The sequence below is a fragment of the Balaenoptera borealis genome (assembly GCF_965194805.1).
Source record: "Balaenoptera borealis genome assembly, chromosome: 2".
In the NCBI taxonomy this organism is placed as follows: Eukaryota; Metazoa; Chordata; class Mammalia; order Artiodactyla; family Balaenopteridae; genus Balaenoptera; species Balaenoptera borealis.
The window spans coordinates 104,968,579-104,988,106 of record NC_138867.1 but is presented as its reverse complement, the minus strand read 5'-3'; the positions used below and the strand labels follow the sequence as shown (position 1 = coordinate 104,988,106).

The window sequence follows — 19,528 nt, the reverse complement described above, 5'->3', positions numbered from 1 at the left end:
GAAAATGCATTGCATTTACAGATGGCTTTATATTTTCAAAGTACATTCATACACATCTCTTATGACCCTCACAAACTAATGAGGTAAGTAGAGCAAGCCTCATTGTCCCAGTTTATAACAAGAAAAACTGGGGCACAGCAGAAAATGTAAGTGGCTTGCCCTAGGTACCACAGTTGATTGTTGACATCTAGGACAAGAACTTGGGATTCGAACTCTGAATTCAGGGTTCTTTCCATGGTGCCTGCCCCCATTCACAGCCAGCTTGCTCATCCTCCCAAGTACAAATCACCAAATCCTCTGCTGCTGTAAGAGATCTCTCCTACCCAGTAACCACATTGCTTTATTTGGGCAGAACTAGTCAAGGAATTATTATATAAAAATAGAAAAAAATACATACACACACACATATACGTATGTAATATGAAAAGCTGATAGTATAGGTATTTCCAGTTTTCAGGTTTTAGATGTTAGGTGTTGCTGGAGAGAATAAAAACCTTGGCTTGGTTATGCTTGGCTTACTTGCCCTATTACTTCTTCTGGTATGGATCTTAGTGTGGAAATCATCTATTAATCAGCTAAAAATAATAAACAAACTCTAGGATTCTTGTGAAGAATGGGTAGCATTGCTGCTTATGGGAAGCAGAGAAAGATGCTTACCATTTGAACTGTGAAGTTCATCTGTTTACAACCCTGAACGATCTGTTATGTTAGGTTAGCTGTTTACTCTTGCTGACTTTCACTCACCTTCACAGTTTTACTACTGTAACACCAAGGGCATTGATGTTAATCTCTTTCAACTTCAGAAAGCCTAGATGTTTTAAAATTTTGCCCCTTCTTCACCCTTCCTTCCCTCACCTCTTTCACTAGTGAATCCATGTGTCACAGTAGTTGTCCTCCCGTTTCTTTTGGTTTGCAAATTTTGTAAAATCAGATTTCATTTGTATATTGTGCAATCGACTACATGTCTAGTCACAGCTTAAACCCTATAAAACACATAAAAGAAGTAGAAAGTACCATCTGTCCACTTGAAGTCTCGAAACACAAGGTACATTTAAGAAGGAACTATAGAAAAAATATATGACGAACTATGGAAAACTAGATCATGTAGTACACAGTGCAGAGAAGTAGTGAAATCACAGAAGTAAAAAATTATTTGGACTAGGGCTTCCCAGGTGGCGCAGTCGTTGAGAATCTGCCTGCCAATGCAGGGGACACGGGTTCGAGCCCTGGTCTGGGAAGATCCCATATGCCACGGAGCGACTGGGCCCATGAGCCAGAGTTGCTGTGCCTGCGCGTCTGGAGCCTGTGCTCCGCAACAAGAGAGGCCGCGATAGTGAGAGGCCCGCGCACCGCGATGAAGAGTGGCCCCCGCTTGCCTCAACTAGAGAAAGCCCTCGCTCGCACAGAAACGAAGACCCAACACAGCCATAAATAAATAAAGAAATAAATAAAGAAATAAATAAATAAAATTTAAAAAAAAATTATTTGGACTAGAAACCATGGTGAGTTTAGACTTAACTTTTTAACCTTGGAATAATTGTATGGCTTGGATTACGGAAACCAGTGAAAAGAACAGTGGATTACAGGTACAGTCATATGATGTTGGTTTTAGGAGGATAGCATGGCCTCACAAGAAAAAGGGGGGGGCAGTTGGTTTTGGACTCATATAGTGTTGGGTTCAAATTCAAGCTTGGTGTCTTTCTAGCTACAATAATAGGAGTTACCATTTGAATGCCTGTTTTATACCAAGTATTATGTTACACTCGTTATTTCATTTAATCCTGCAAGTAACTCTGCCTGAGTTAGGATGTCTGGCACATAGTAAAAGCTCAATTGATGTGTGTTAACTTATTTAATACTAGAGTATGGTCCTTTTTCTATTTACAAGGAAGCCAAAGCTCAAAGAAGTTATATTACTTGCACAAGATCACACAGCTAATAAATTTACTTTTCTGGGTTGGTTATGGGTTAAATGAAATACTCTGGTTAAAGGTTTAGTACAATGCCTGGCACACAGAGAGCGCTTAAATAAATATTAGGATAAAACATCTCACAGAAGTAAGCTGATGTGGAATGAATAAGGAACAATAAGCAGAGCAGTAGCACAACTATTTTTGAATTTTCAGCAGTTTAAGGCAATGTGCTCAGAGTTGATAGAACTTCAGATGACCCATGTAAAGCAAATATTTGATGAGACGTTTGCTTTCATGCTCAACCATGGCCACTGTTACTTAGTTTTTTCTGTCTCATAATTTGAATCCTAAGCATAAAAGAGACAACTAAATGACTTTTTCTGGAATAGCCTCCATTTTCCATATTTACTAGTGGTTTAAGAATAGTTTCTGTAGGGATATAAAATGTTACTTGATACTCCTGACTTGTATAATAACTTAATAACTCTTTGAGGTGTTGATATCAAACCATAAGCTTTTTTGAAAACAACCTAAATATCCATTCAGTCTGTTCAGGCTTCTATAACAAAATATTATAGACTGGGCGGCTTGTAAACAAGAGAAATTCATATTCTGCTGTTCTGGAGACTAATAATCCAAGATCAAGGTGTCACCAGTGGTGAGAGCCCACTTCCTCAGTGAAGCACTTCCTTGATGATGGCCATCTTCTTAATGTAACCTCACATGGCAGAAGGGGCAAGCTGGCTCTTTGGGGGTCTCTTATAAGGGCACTAATCCCATTCATGAGGGCTTCCCCCTCCTGACCTAAGCACCTCCCAAAAATCCCATCTCCAAATACTATCACATTGGGCATTAGGATTTCAACATATGAATTTGGGTGGGGGAGGACATAAATATTCAGTCCATGCAATTCATCAGTTGGAGAACTGACATAATAAATGACAGTATTTCCATCCTAAAGATATTATGCAGCCATAAAAAGAATGAGATCATTTATAGGTACTGAGCTGAGAAGATGTTTATCATTTATTTTTAAGTGAAAAAGTAATTGCAGAAAAGTTGTAATAGTGCAATTCCAGGTTTAGCAGGAGAAAAACTCTACATATCATGTACGTACTTGTAAATGCATGGGAGAAAGTTATGGAAAGGCACCTACTAAACTACTGGGAGAAGTTTCTACCAGAGAAGGGAAAGTGGTTACTAGGAGAGTGACAGGAAGCTTATGCATTTTTACTTTATATACTATGTATTCTATCCTTTTTTTTTTTTTAACTTTTTAAGATGAGCATGATTACTTTTATTTCTTCATATTAAAACTCAGCAGGGGTTATATCAATATAGTGGTCTAAACACACTATGTAATTCCCCTTACACCCTAAACTCCACTGAAATGATAGAAAATCATCTTTTAAGAGGACTGCAAAACAACATGGGTCACCATGAGAGGTCCATATATTTTGAGAAATTCCTGTAAGATAGAAAACAGTGGATAGAAGAAAGCTACTACAAAGGTGATATCAGTAATCCCAATAATGACCTACCATGTATAAAGTTCAATAGGGGGTCCCAGTATAATTCTCAGGGCACCTGAGAAGCCACATTTGAAAAAGCTGTACTACAGGGTCCAACTCCTCACTCCTTTGCCACATCAACTGAACAGCAGGAAACAAAGGTTTTCTACTTTCAGATTATTGCCCTACTTGCTTTTGAAACAAAGTAAGAAACTGAAGCAAAGGCCTCTAGCATGTGAGTTCAAATTGGAGAGGAACCCCATGTAACACAAAGTCTATTGAGGTGGGGAAATATATGCTGGATTCGACTGCTGTCCTTTCCTTTTATGTAGTGTTTGCTATTAGAATAAAACCTTGAATAAGGATCTCTGAAGTGGGAGTCCTTACAGGTGTGCACTGGCGGTGGCACCTCAGGTAGCTTACAGATGCCCAGAGGAGCTCCCAACCCAGAATATAAGCCAGGAGTATACTCTTCCTCCCCAGATGGTGAGATAGCACCAGATATTTGAAGGAAAACATTTTGAAAAATAGGCTTAAAATTCAGGAAGCAGAAGAATTAAGTCCTGAGGAAAAGTCTCAAATAATAGAATTGTGTATTTAAACTAGAAAAAAAATTATTATGGTGAAATATTCAAGAGAATATTCGTGAAAGAATAGGCTGATGTGAAACAGAAACATTAAAATTTTCAGAAATAAAAATTATGATTATTAAAGAGGGGAGGGACAAATTAGGGATATGGGATTAAGAGATACAAACTACTATGTATAAAATAGATAAGCAACAACAATATATTGTATAGCACAGGAAATTATAGCCATTATATTATAACCTATAATGGAGTATAATCTGCAAAAATACTGAATCACTATGCTGTACACCTGAAATAAATACAATATTATAAATCAACTATACATCAATAAAATATTATAATTATTGAAATAAAAATCCTTGATAGAAGTAGCAGAATGGATTTGCTATGATCCAGTCAGTGCACAGGGAAACTGAGCCCACTGTCTCTACCAGAATGCAGGTCATAATGACAATGTGATGGGCGGAATTGTGTTTCCTCCAAATTCATGTGTTGAAATCCTAACCCCTAGTACCTCAGAATGTAGCTATGTTTGGAGATAGGGCCTTTAAAGAGGTAATTAAGGTTATATTAGGTTATATGGGTGGGCCCTAGCCTGACTGGCGTCCTTATAACAAGAAGAAATTTGGACACACAAAAAGACATACCAGGGATGCATGCCGACAGAGGAAAGGCCATGTGAGGACACAGCAAGAAGGCAGCCATCTGCAAGCCAAGGAGAGAGACCTTGATCTTGGACTTCTAATCTCCAGAATTGTGAGAAAATAAATTTCTGTAGTTTAAGTCATCCTGTCTGTGGTATTTGATTATGGCAGTCCTAGTAAGCTAATACAGACAGAAACATGGAAAGTATGAGAAAATAGTTAAGAAACACAGAAGATATACCCAGAAGTTTTAGTAAGTATTCACTCAGACTTCCAGATAGGTAGAAGACAGATAATGGAAGAAAGAATATAATCAAGAAAAATTCTTAGAACTGAAAACAAATAAAAGTCTACTAGTTAAAGGAGTTTCAGGTTTGCTGAGCAAGATTCATTTTTAAAAGACCCACACAATTGTGAAATTTAATAAATAAATCCCCCAAAAATGATGTGAGGGTCTCTTTGAATACAGTAATCTATTTCCAAGCAAAATGCACAAACAGTGAGTTTGTTACAGCCTAACAATAGTTCTTGATGTCTTTTCTGTCTCCTGTTGATAGAACCAAGGTTTAGAGCTGGATCAAGGCTTAGAAACTGCTTCTATAGACCTCTTATTTCTTTTAAATAAGGAAATTGAGTCTCAGAGAGATTAACTGGCTGGGTGTTTATAAAAACATAGTTTCAATTCTTTGACACTCTCTCACAGACCGCCGTAGTGGTGGAGTCTCTGTTCCTTCCCCTGGAATCTGGGTGGGCCTGTGACCACTGGCACTGATACAGTATGGCACTAGGGTTTCCCAGGACAGTCCTGGTTTTGGCACTGCAAAGCTCCCAGGAAACCCCTCAGAACCAGGGAAGTGACCTGAGTGCCTTCCAAGGTTGGATCCTAAAAGGCCAGGCGGCTATCACCTCATTCACTAGGACTCACTCTTGGAGCCCTGAGGAGCCGTGTAAAGAGTTTGACCATTGTGAGCCTACCAGGTTGGAATGCCCATGTGTAGGTGTTTTGATTGACAGTCCCAGCTGAGCTCAGACCTTCAGGCACCTCTCCAAGGTGCCAGAAATGTGAGTGAAGCTCTCTTGGACTCTCTAGAATAGCCCATGCTCTGACTGAGTACCACCAAGTGGCCTCTGTCGACACCACACAGAAGAGGAAGATTCGTCAGCAAGACCTGCCCTTATTACTGACCCTCAAAATCATGAAATATATAAAACTGGTTGTTATTTTAAGCCACTAAATGTGGGGGTTGTTGGCTACATAGCTGTAATTAGAACAGTGGCTGAAATTATCAGTAGATTCTCAGGTCACTTCAGTTCTGGTCCAGTGTTTGGTCTACCACAACTCAGCATTGTGATTTTTTAAAATAATTAATTAATTAATTTAAAAAGTTTTTTGGCTGCACTGGGTCTTTGTTGCTGTGCGCCGGCTTTCTCTAGTTTGCGGCAAGCAGGGGCTTCTCTTCACTGGGGTGCGCGGGCTTCTCATTGCAGTGGCTTCTCCTGTTGAGAGCACAGGATCTAGGCGCGTGGGCTTCAGTAGTTGTGGCACGCGGGCTCAGTAGTTGTGGTGCATGGGCTTAGTTGCTCCACGGCATGTGAGATCTTCCCAGACCAGGGCTTGAACCCATGTCCCCTGCATTGGCAGGCACATTCTTAACCACTGTGCCACCAAGGGAGTCTCATGATTTTCTTTTTCCTTTCAAAATTACTATAGATTCTCTTCCTAAATTTAGCCATAGCTTTCTAGATATTAGATACACTTATTGGTCTATAGTAAGTGGATGTTAAAGAGAAACTGTCTTTTGATAAAGGAATGATTATAAAGATTTTTTAAAAAGCAGGTATCTCTGGCTCACAGTGTATTTTTATATCAGTCTTCATCTAATCAGGGAGAGGAACCAAATAGTAATTTGAGCAGGGAAAGTTTAATATAAATAATTATTAAGTATAGCAGGGGATTGTAGTAATGAGGGACTGGCTAGTAAGAAGTTAAGAGAACTTTAAAAAAATGTAAGAATAAAAGATATAATATGTAATATAATATCAGAAATAATACAATATAGTACAACCACTATCCCTAGTGCTGAGATAAAGCACCCAAGGAAGTGTTCTCTGTTCCCTCACACCCAGAACTGAGATCCAGACCTTTTGGAGACCACATGGCCTTGGTTCATTGAATGGCGGAGAAGTCTTTGCAGGGCCATGCCAGCAGAACTTGCAGGAAATCTGCCCCCTAGAGTGTTGGTGAAATCTGTACACAGGGAATTATCTCACAAGAGGTGTTTAGCAATGGTGCTGGCCACCGGGGTGCCAAGGGAGGTTGCTGGTCACCATATACTGCAGGAGCAGTGTTATGCTGCAGGAGCCTGGTGAGTGAATATGCTAGAACCAGGATACAAAACCCTTCCCTTCTGCAATGTCTCTCTAGTGCCATCTACTAACAAAGTTTAACATTGTGCCAGCTGGCAAGGAAAACTATTTAAAAGGCTCAGATCCACTTTTACCAAGTGGGCAAAAAGGATGAATTCAGAGCTGAGTAACTCAAAAAAGATAACTGTGATAATTTTTATGAAATATACATCAAGATTTTGCTTTATCATGTCTTGAACCTCTCATACCAACTTCTGTAAAGGATTATCCAGATGTTTTCAAAATGTACATATTTTAAATGGTGATGGTCATATTGAAATATCAAACTCATTTTCCAGTCATAACTTTTATGTGAATACCATTTTTGTAGAGTACCAAAACATTAAATGTTGTTTCCAAAATTATTATTAAAAACCCTATTAGTGACAGTAAATAGGCACAAGGTTTTAGGGAGATGGGGATATTCTAAAATTAGATGTGGTGATGGTTGCAAATTTCTGTAAATGTACTAAAATTCATTGAATTGTACACTTAAAATGGGTAAATCTTATGGTACATAAATTATATCTCAATAAAATTGTTTTTTTTTAGTCAGACACTAATTATATGGTAAACTTTTCCAAATAGACAATATATATTTAAAGGTCTGAGAAGTGCTAGGTAACCTGTTTTTCCACTGCTAATTCATTTAATAGTTTTAAGACTTATCAGATATTACATGCATATCCAGTGCCTACATTTTTTCCTTTTTATAATATTTTTTCCAGAGCTCCAATATTTCATGACTTCCATAAATCTTTTCTGACTCCTCTTGTGAATGATATACAACTTCTAATTATTTTTTCCATTAGAACATCTTTGAATGTTTTGGGAAATATTTTTAGAATATTTTGTATAATCATCTTTAGTATATAGTTTGATTCTGTTGGCAGCAAAATGATATTTATCATCCTAGGAACTTTCCTCTTTCTTACTCACTATTTATTCTATTGAATTTAAATAAATTTTCTGAGATGGCTGCTGAGGTTGCAGATTATTTTTGTTTTCTTTTCTTCTTGAAACCATCTCATCTTGGAAGTTTTGTTTGTGACCTGGTGTTACCTGTGGTTTTGACAACCTTGCTGCTGGAACTGGACATCCTGAGCCCTGTTTTCTGATACTGACCTATGCCTCAGCTAAGGGATGCAGGGAGTTCATTAATTAGTTTCTTGTTTCTAGAGTGCAAAGGTTAATCACTTTGTAGAATTACGTTCATCCCTAAGTGACCATACAACTTTTAAAAAAAATTTGCAAGTAAAGTATAAAAAATGGGTCCTTTTCAAGAATGAACCAATAAAGTTCTTTTTTGTATTAAGTCTAGCACAGTGTCTGGAATATAGTTTGGTGTTTGATAAATGATATTTAAGTAAAGGAATAAAATAACAATGTAAAATAAACTAGTGAGATTTTAATGGGGTCAGCTACGTTTTATATTGAGGCAGGTGCCTCAAATGTGGATCAATGACAAACCTTCACTTTGGGTTTACAAATAGCTGTAAATACAGAAGCCTTTTACCTTAGACACATATGACCCAGTGGGATGTAAAGTTGAAATGGAAAGTTCCGTCTTATTTTTATCGTCTAAACCCTGTTAAGAAAGGGAGAGACTAATTTAATACAATACACTCATTAAAATTTTTATACTTTGGCCAGATAAATCTGTTCTAATATCCCAAGTTTCTTTTTCCTTAACTCATCAGCTTCCCAGAAAGTTACAGGATATACTGAATTATTAAGAGCTCTAGGTGTCTGAATAAAAAATTCTGATTATCTGGGTCTCTATTCATATTAGCTATTTCACTTCATTGCCTGCTAAGACTGTTCTGAGTTCCACTGAGGTCCTTATGATCCTGCTGCATGAGGGGCAGTCTCCTTGTTCAAGCAGCTCCCTGAGTCTCCACTTAACTCTCTCCACTTTGGGTTTTCTGTGCTAGAAATACTTGTTCATGATGGAATGGTCCTGCGGCAGACACAGCTGAATGGTCTCTCCTTCCCTTTCCCTCCTTTCTCAGCTCAGATCTGTGTTCATCAATTAACCTCTAAAACTTCAACTCCTCTCTCTACTGATTCCTTTCTCTCAAAACGGATGTTGAAGGCTGTTTCATATTAACAACAACAATAAAAGTCTTCTCCCAGACCCTCTTCAAACTACCCTCTCTATTCCCTTTCAACAGCAAGCTTCTAAGAAGAGTAGGCTTCATTTGATCTCTTAATTTGCTCCCCTCTGTTTCCATCCTGAACCCATTGGTTTTTGCTACCATTTTGCTTATGTTGCTCTTTCTACGATCACTAAGTCTTTCTACAATGTCTTCTCTAAGTAAAAACCAATGGAGGCTTTTCAGTCTTACACTTACTTGATTTTCCCGATGCATTTTGAATTGTTGATCACTGTCTCCTTCGCAGAAGTATCCCTTCCCTGTTGGTTTTTTGCTTTTCTTTTTATTCTCTCTGCTCACTCATTCATCATTCAAGCAGTTGTATTTTCTGCCCCAAATTTAGATGTTGGTGTTCCCCAGGGAGACCATTTTTGACCCTGTGTTCTGTTTGTTGACATTTTTTGCTTCAATCAACATGTTTTCACTCATAAAGACCTATCTTTCAACAGGTTTACATTCACAAAGACCTCTCCCTGTTCTGGTTAGTTTATTTAATTTGGCTGTAGAGTATTCTTGTAGAAATTGTACTTTCTAAGTTGAGAGTTTCTAAGTTCGGAGTTGGTTTACTACATGTTTATTGTTATCATTTGTCCACTGAATTTACTTGTTGGCTTGAATATTATCTCAATACACCTTGAGCTGCTTGTTAACCATTATGATCCCCTACGTTTTCTGGGAATCCTTTCTACTCTTCTCACATTTAGAAGTTCAATATAAGTTCATTAATTTAAAAAACATATTTTGAAAATTACAATTTCCAAGAACTCTGCCAGGCATCGTGGATGATATGATTCATTTACTACCTTCTGGACTTTTCTGACTACCTTCTCTTTATATATATATATATATATATGACTGTAAATTAACTTATAAGAGATTTAAGAGTTTTCCATAGGCCTACTAAAGCTAGGCCACTCATTGCCTTGTGATAAACTCAGACTTCTCATCACAGGGGATAAAGACCATCCTCCAGTCCAGTCTGGCTGAGAGCACCCTTTTATACATTATAAAAGGCTGCCCTTTCTTAGGCTGACACAGCACAGAGCCAGAGCACATAGCTTGGTGAACAGAGCATGAGCTGGATGTCAGCTTCCATAGTTCCCACACCAAAACACCTCTCTGCAGATTCATAATGGCCCTATTACAATAAGACTTCAACCCACATCTGACAGCCATTCCTCCCCTTCAGGGTCCCTGTGATCTAGGTAAGCTGAACTAACACTGCTGTTCTCTTCTTTTTTGCCTCTATACCTGTGTTCGCTGTGTTTCCTCTTCTTGGCATGACCTTCCTCCAGCTGCATCCTAATGTGGGATAACAATTTCACCTACTTCTTTCCTAGAGTCTGTACTGACTCTTTAGGTAATGTTAGCTCTTCTTCTTCCCCAAAGTAATACTTTTTTACTGACTATCATAAATTAAATCCTCTCTGGAGTTTGGCAAGTGTCTTACCTCAACTATGAACTTTGAAGCATCTCTAGATCAGAGATGATGTCTTATTCCTTTTTGTATTTTCTGTGAACCTGTATAACACAATAGAGGTTGAATGAATATCTCAAACTTAATCTCAGGAAATGAGTTAATATTTATAAAATGCTTAGCTTAGTGCCTTTCACAGAGTAAGTGCTATACAGGTGTTTGTTAAGTAAAATGAAAGGTTGCCAGGTCATGAGTTTGGATTTTAGAGGACTATTGTTATTATAATTAATGATAATTGTGTCCATAATTTATTTATAGACTCAGAAGTACTTTCCTCTTTTATCACTAGACTTTTAGTAATGTAGAACCGCAGAGAGAAACATTGCTTTCTTTTTAAATTCTATTCCTTTTTCTAATTACATATCGTTTCTCTCACAATGATAGTTAAATCTCATTATATTTAATGATTTATCCATTTTCTGCTATAACAGTTTTATCAGTGACTCCTTGTGTTGTAATCTCATTATTTCACAAAATTATATCCTATTTGTTAAGAATAGTAACAGTTACCATGATTTCATCTTCTTCAATGCTCTTTTTAATCTCAGTGTCATAGCCTTCTTTGTGTAAAGATTAAACATTTTTCTCTTCATTTAGTCTAATTCTTTTCAGTGTTGCTTATATTATATAGTGTCTTTCACTGTATGTTACTATTTTAAAGAATTTAATTCTGTATCTGAACTGTTGGTTTCATTTCTACAACTCTTTTTCTTTGAATAAGACAGAAAACATGCCCTGAAGAAATCTAAATTACCAAATAATTTTTTCTTTCCCCCAGTGTATAATATACCTGCGATGAAATGTTGAATCTTCATTTCTTAATTTCTATTGAATATATTCCTATGTGGGATTGATTTTTTTCCTTTTTGATTGAAATAGTTTATATAGAAAGTTACAAAGTGTTCAAATAGTGGATGTTGAAAATATAAGTAGAACATTACAGATTTTTACCATATATAGCCCAGGGAGTGAATTTGACCTAAAACAAATAAACAAACAAAAACCTGAGTAAACAAATGGTAGGAAGCCAGTATAATCTGCTCCTGCTTGTTTGTATACACAGTATTGTCATTTGAGAGAATTTTACCCTATTAGGTTAATGCCAAAAATGTTCCAAAGCCAAGGAATAAATTGTGTTTCTGAATAGCTCTTCCTTCTCAAAGACCTAGTAGCTTTTCATCTTACACTTTTAATATAGAAATTTCCAAGTATATATGTGTGTATTACATAAAGAATAGTATTATGATTCCAATGTATACATCACCAGTCTCAAAAATGACCAGTCTTATGTCATTTTTAACCTCACTCTGCTACCCATTGTTGTAATTTTTTTTTAATGTTTAAAACATTTCAGTTGCATAATAACAAGAAACTGATTTTCTTTTTTTTAATCCTGAGTCTTAGGTGCCACATCTTCTGCTTGGCATAGTATTAATCTCTGGTGGAAAGAAGACACAGTGGCTTTTCTTTGATTGAAAAGCAGTTGAATTCATTATTCTTTCAGGAAGAGAAGTCACCAGTCACCTGCTAATGTTTCTATGCTCAACCAAATGGGTGGAACTGTTGTCTGGAACCATGTGTGGGTGGCAGTCAAGTGCAGTGGTTAAGCAACCAGACTCGGGCCAGGCGTCCTACATTAAATCTTGGCTCCACCAAGATTTGGCTTTGTTACTTGAAAGCACTCCTTATCTTTTCTCTGTCTCAGTCTCCTCATCTGATGATGATATCTCATGGGGCTGTTATGAAGATTAAATGAATCAATACATACGAAGAATTAAGAAGAATTTCTGGAACATGGTAAGTCGCACATATATTTCCCGTTATTATTCACTATCTTAAATTACAGACCTCTTTCAAGTTTGAAAAAGTTGTGCATCCTTAAGACATTTGTGGGTTTTGGGGGATAACAATGTAAAATATTGAACAATTAAAAAAATTATAGATAAGATGCCTTAATTATGAAGGAAAATACATTGTCTCCTTTGCTCCTAAAAATTGTTTGACTCGATTACTTTTCAGTATTAAGTGTTTTAATTTCATGTTTTAAATTTTAAAAATCTCAGAGAAAAAAATTCTAGTTGGGACAGGTAATGTTTCAGAAAAAAAAATTAAAGCATGTGTTAGAACAGTTTGTTCATTTAACTTGTGTGGGAATTCCTCTAAAATCCAAGGGAACACCATGAGAACCCAAATAAATAGAAAGCATTAAAATACGGTTAGAAGAAATGTCCCTGGACATTAAATTCCATTCTTAGCAGATCCCCAATATGATCATTACGCTTTCAAAGTGTTTAAAAAGAATACAAGGTTCTTCCCTGGATGATTTTAAGAATCTTGAAAAAAGACGGAGGAAAGAAAAGAAAGGTGATTAAAATAGTTTTGGAAGAAGAGGGTCCCCAGAGCAGGCTGGTATGCAGTGTTCATTGAGCTGAAGAAACCTTAACATACTGGCCCAGGAATCAGCCAATCAGGAGGCTGGGAACCATATTTCCATAATGATGATTGGCTGGTGGACTGGAGGCTCAGCTGAGCTGAGGATGGGACGGAAATGCTCTGTTGAGAAAATAGCAAAACAACTTTCTGGCTTTCTGTTGTTTATTGCATATTCTCCAAATGATTGTAGTGATTCATCCTTTAGGAAAGCTTGTTTTGAAAACAAAAGAGGCACAGTTGTTCACAACGAAAGTGATACTCAGCAGCCAAGGAGCTGAGTATAATTGTACTCTTTTATTTTTCTTTAAAATAAACCTGTCTCCTGATTTTTTTCTAACCAAGTATGTGAAGACTTCCTAGGCGATTCATAAGGGTTTGATTTAAATTATAAATTAGACAGGGGCTACAGTTTCTGATACGCTTTCATCCTTGCTTTATTAATCTGTCAGCTTTGTGAAGTACGCACAAATACAATGTAGTTTGTAAAGTGTGGGGAAAGTCCTTAAATTCTCACGCCAAAAGCGTATGAAATACTCTCACAATTAAGGGGATTCTGCTACCCTCCAAAAAGAAGCTATGTTAGGAAATCTTTTTCATGTAGTCATATACGTATGAAAGCAAGAGATACATTTATCAATGTATTTGGTGTTACTCTCACAAATGTTTACACATACATAAAAATCCACTGTCATTAAGTCATAGAGATTTTTGAAAACAACCAAAGGGGGAGCAGAAAAGGGGAGGCAAGGAGGAAAGATGGAGTAGAACACGGCTGTACCCTGCTGCCTTTTGGCCCTCTCCTGCTTGGTGGTTTGTATTTTGTTGTAGTTGTTTTAGATTCAAATAGAGCATTGACAACATTTCACCTCCACATTTTTAAACTTAGTTTTACAATCATTTTTTCCACAAACCATCTTTCTGGAAATGAGAATAATTCTATAATGCAGATTAAGCAGAAGTATTTTTCAGTTTCTCCCAGTGACCATTCCTTGGCTAGCTAACAGACCAGCCATTCAGAAGCAATTTTCTTCAGGCTGAAATTATGTGCTGACCGTAGCAGATCACTTCCCATAATAACCCTTCCCCCACCCAATGCTAAATACAATCTGTCTCCTACCCACTGTAATAACGTGCAAATGACTGTAATTTTGCAGACAAGAAACAGCCCAAAGTGAAACGTGTCTAAACAGAGGTCGATTTGAAAAATCAGGGCTATTACCTAAATCTGTAAAATACATATTGTAATAAAACCAGCAACAGCAATCTCCAATAAGTAGTTTTAAAAAAATGTAACTTGTGTTTTGATCTTCTTTATGCACCCGATCTCCACTGGCATAAAAGAAAAATCCTTTTCCAGAAATGGTTTCATTACATGCGATGTAAATTGCCTTCCCTTGCTAACTGATCTGCAGACCTTGCTTGGGCACCCGTTCAGATATAGTAGCGCACACCACACCAGAAAGACCGGGCAAGCAGAGGTAAGATTTCAGATACTTAACACTGACCTACATCACAGTTCTCTCAATGTGAGCAGTATACAGATGTTTTCCTTTAGAAGAATGTGCTGCTTTGCAATATTTTGCTGGGTTCCCTAGGACTGTATGGCATAAAAGGGACAAGATTTGCTGCTTTTCCTTTTGGATTCTTTTCAGGTTGAGGTTTGGGAGAAGGAATGGGGAAATACCAACACATATAGGGAGAAACTCCTCCTTTAACTTTACAGTTCTTTACTATTAAAATTCATTGTAGTCGTGAGTCTCAGAGCATGGAAAATTTGCTTTATATCATTTCAATTTGTTTAAGCAAAACCGTGTTATAAAGGTTTGGAAGATAGATATCATTCTCCCTCCCTTGGATGTAGAGTCCCTTTGTTTAACGCTGAGGAGTTTAAATTGAAGGTGAACTAATAGAGCATAGAAATGACCTGAAGAGTTAACACAGCTGTGTTTTACAGTGTGTGTGAATGTCTGTATTCACAAAATGTATATCAGAATGTCCATGAGTCTCTCATGAGGAGTCTTCCATGGCAGGGTGAATACCATCCGTGTCTTGCTTCCCTAAGTACTTCCCCCATTCCCATGGGGATGAAATAAAATGTTTCTGTGCCAGGTCTTCTCTCTCCACTAGACATCTGCTTCTTGGCACTCTTTTTTGGTCCAGTGATATTTCAGGATATTGCAAAAACGTCAAATGTTTCACTGAGAACACTGCTTATCTCTTTTTGGGGACAGTTGTTTAGAGATGGATATTGTTAATAATACAGAAACTTGAATTGGATTTAGGAAGCATGTGTGAAAAGACAGAGTTTTCTCTAAAAGACCTTTCCTCGGTAGCAAGTTAGGATGTTATCCCTAAGTAAAGTGAAGAACATCTAGTGTTTGTGCGGGTGTCTTAATAAATCACCAATTCCATATTCCCTAGAAACCAGGTCACTTGCCCACAGCCTTGAGGCAGGTCTGTTCATAACCAAGCCCAGACAGATAAGACCCTTTCTCCACAATCTTCCTGGGCAGCCAGAAAGTTTCTCATTATGTCTAAATTAAGTTTATTTTCTCATAAGTCCATTCCCAGGTAGGTTTTTTTTTTTTTTTTTTTTAATAACTTTGCTTTCCACTTTCCCCCCTTGGTCTTGAGTAACTCTCTAGTGTCAAAGTTGGCATAGATTTAGAAAAGTTAGACCCACGTATAGACTGCCTTCCAAATAAACAAAAATCCAAGAAATTATTTCTGATCCTTTTATGATATAGCACAAATCAGAGGAAATAGGCACCCAAGAAAGACCACTGTGTTTTCCTGTGTTACTGCCTGAAGCCCCTGGCCTCAGCATTGAGCTCTTTGCCCTTAAAAAGGAGGAAAAGTCTTGTGCCAGGATCTTCTGATCACCTAGTAATGGAAGCAGTAGGAGCGGCACAGCTGGTGGTGGTGGTTATTGGAGATGGGATAGCACTCTTTAACTGCTCCTTTTACACTATCTTTCTGCTCCTCCCACCTCTTCTTTCCTCCTAGACTCCTTTCCAGACAGCTCCTCCCCTCTGCATCATCTCTGAGTAGACACGCACTAAGATGTAAAATTACAAAGTATACATGTTATACAATAGTGTACTGGTATTATCAGCTATATGCGTGTGGATATCAGTACGCAGACTAGTATGTTCCCTATCATCTTGATAAGAGAAGCAGATAAAATTTTCTTCTCTAAAATATGGTAGAACTTCCCAATTTTGTGAGGGGAGTAGCTCTGATTTTCTAAGCCGGTAGTTAATTATCTTAGTTTCATTCATCAATTAGCTGATAGCCCTCTGGTGTCTCTTGATTGGCCCCTTTGTCAAACAAAACAAAACAAACACACACAAAGCCAGCAGAACAACTCTGGTTGATTCAAGTCTCTAGGCAGAACTTGGAGGGCAGGAGGTGGGGGCGGGGTGCGAAGGGAGTGTGGAGATGTTGGAATGGAAGGAAAATGCTTGAATTTATCAAAAATGGTTTGGGTTAAATATGTGATTGAATTTGGCATAAGCCTTTATCTTTAACCAGGTGGGGTTTATTAAAAAGGTTGAAGAATTAGGGTTAGGTATTGAAGTTAGGGTTAGATCAGATTATTTGAGTATTAGGAAGCCTAAACTTTGGTTTTAGTTACACTAAATCTATGCTGCAGAGCCTGTGATTTGCTTTTACCAAGGGAGTGTGTTGGAGGAGTTGCTTCTACCCTTTATGAACTTCAGCAGGTCTTATTTTCTATGCTTTTTCAAGTCCAGTTGTTTTAAAAGCTAATTATTGATTTTTCCAAGCTGACTGTACAGGGTAGCCATGGGCTTCCAAAGATGGAAATACTCCAGGGACATAGGAAGTGTCTGAGTGATCTGGTCCTTTGAGGAGCCACTCTTCTAAAAGAAGAAAAGTTAAAAATCAACGTGCATGTTCTGTTAGCAGTGGGACACACACAGATTGTAAAATCTGTACGTTCAAAAGTATAAAACAAATATGAAAGTTAAAATAGACGATAAGTGGGTATCAGATTATCTTCTCTGCCCTATTTGTTAATGTACAGCTTTGCTTTGAAAATAAATCTATTTAGGCAGATCTAAGGACTATTATAGATTGCATTCCTCTAGTTTATGTACCCCAGCAAAGGATGGAAACTGCTGTTTATTACTATTTTAGCATCAAATCGAGTTCATCTTGGGTAGTGAAACAACTAATTGGCATTTAAAAAAAAATGAACTAAATACATCGAAAGCTCAAACACGAGTCAATAGACATTACTTAAAACATGTGACATAAATATTTTTATTGATCCACAAAGTCATCACTGAATATTTACATCATAAGCAATCTTCTGCTAGCTCTAATTCACTTTATATGTCCATTTGACTCAGTTAAGACACATTCTTAAATTGCGATTGTCATGTGGAAATTACAAACCCGGTAGTGCTGCATCTTTAACACTTCAGATCATGACGCTTTCAGTTAAATTCAGTGCACCCTTTGACTTTAAAATTTCCATATTACAGCTCCTAAAAGTGATGGAAAATAACAATAAAAATTAAAACTAAAAGTGCTTTAAAGTCTTTATATAAATACATTAGCTTAAGTATATTAGCGGTTACAGTACAATACTTGTTATTGTTAAACTTGTTATTTCATATTAACCTCTCGTCCTGTGACCTCAGAGTCCCATTAACTTGGTTGCTGGCATTTGTCCTACAATACATTCTAAAATATTTTTGTGTTCTTGGTGGATTGCACGGTGTTGCGTTCAGAGGACTTTGACACCGGCTCTCCCCAAGAGAGGGTTAAATATTTGGGGAAGGGGAACTCTGACAATCCCTCGGCTTAAAAACGGTACTGGGACTGTTTAACGGGTTAATCTTCCTAGTATATTTATCTCCCACAAATCGATTTTTTAAAAAATGAGACTGGCCCGAAGTGTTAACATGGTTGGCCGGGACCTCATTAAAAATTTTTTTTTAAATTTTTTTGGAGCTGCCTAGGACCAGGTGGAAAAGCTTTGTTACTAATTCCAGGGAAGAACCTTTCACGTAGTGGTGGTTAAATGGTTGCCAGCTTTCACACTTCATTGCTTGTGGACCAGAAGCCTGGGAACAAAAGGGTTACTTGTTTCCCCACCACCGCCTTCACCCCCAGATCGATTTTTCTTATTTAATCAGCGAGTAAAATGAGAGACACAAGGAAAAAAAAAAAAAAAAAAACATTGAAAGAAGGGCAAAGTGGCGGGAGGAGGGTTGAAAGCCAGAAGGTGCAATACAGAAAATCAGTCCCGGGAGTTCGCGCTGCCGAGTCCTTGCAACACGGAAGGGAAGCCGGCAAAACGCTCGCAGTCATTTCCACACAGCCAGCCTCCCTTTTCTCCTCGCCACGCGCTAGTGGCTCATTTGGCTTCCCTCTGCCACCGAGCGATCACATACATTATTTCCCCCAAGATAACACAATCAAACTTATATTTACCGACATCCTCTCCTCGCAGCCTGTTTGAGATTTGTTTTAATAAATAAGTGTTTTATGTGAATGATGTAGTAATTGAAACGGGCGCACCATTTTTTTTTTTTTTTTCATCTTACTGCAGGAGGTTCCTCAACCCCAATCTGGTTGGAAAATAAAACGCTTTGTCTCCACAACCGCCCCCCACCGGACCCCCACCCGCTCTCAGTGTGTGTTTTATACGTGTGTATATCTCAACCCCCTACAGTAGCCAAGAGAAAGCAGCTAGCCAATGAGAGAGCCCAGTTTCATAAAAGCTGCTCTCTGATTGGCCCGATGAGAAAGGGCAATGGGAACAAAGAAAAGTCCCTTTCAGGTATAGAGGCTGAGAGCTCCTTTTGCTCCACTCCCCCTGTGTGTGTGTTGTGTTTCAGTCCTGATTTCAGTGTTGCAGAACAAGCTTGTTGTGTGTGTGCACCAGGGGAATTTTTCTTTTCTTTTTTTTTTAATTTGAATTTTTGTTTTTATGAAAAATACACAGGCCGGTCTGTGACATTTGATGGTCCATCTTCTTTAATAATAAATTTGTTGAAGAGATTATAATTTCCAAAATAAAGCGGCTGCAACCAAACACATTCAATGCAGTTAGAAGGAAAAGGTCAACTCGATCCAATACAGACCGTAAGTACGGTTGCGTGGTGTGTCTCTATATAGCACTTAGCGGGGACTTCATGCAGGGGAATGTGCGAGTTTTATGCATTGAAATGAGGAACTAGTTACAGGGTTTGGCTTTTGCATTGAGAACAACAATCCAAGAAGGGTGAATTTTTATTCAGTGGAGGGTGAAGCATTTGTAACTTCTTCACACAAATTAAGCTTGACTGGGCACTCGGGGTAACTTAGAGTAAACTACCTTTGGGGCTCTAACCCAAGGAGAAAAAAAGTGACACAGTTACAAA

At 37.8% G+C, this 19,528-nt stretch overlaps 1 protein-coding gene across 1 annotated transcript in view; it reads left to right on the top strand.

The window, feature by feature from the left end:
• Nucleotides 1–1,749: 1,749 nt before the first annotated feature.
• Nucleotides 1,750–19,528, top strand: part of ZNF608 (zinc finger protein 608) — a 120,795-nt gene continuing 103,016 nt past the window's right edge. The window contains exon 1 of the mRNA XM_082379605.1: nt 1,750–19,250. The gene's annotated coding sequence lies outside the window, so the exon portion shown is untranslated. The remainder of the gene's footprint in view (nt 19,251–19,528) is intronic.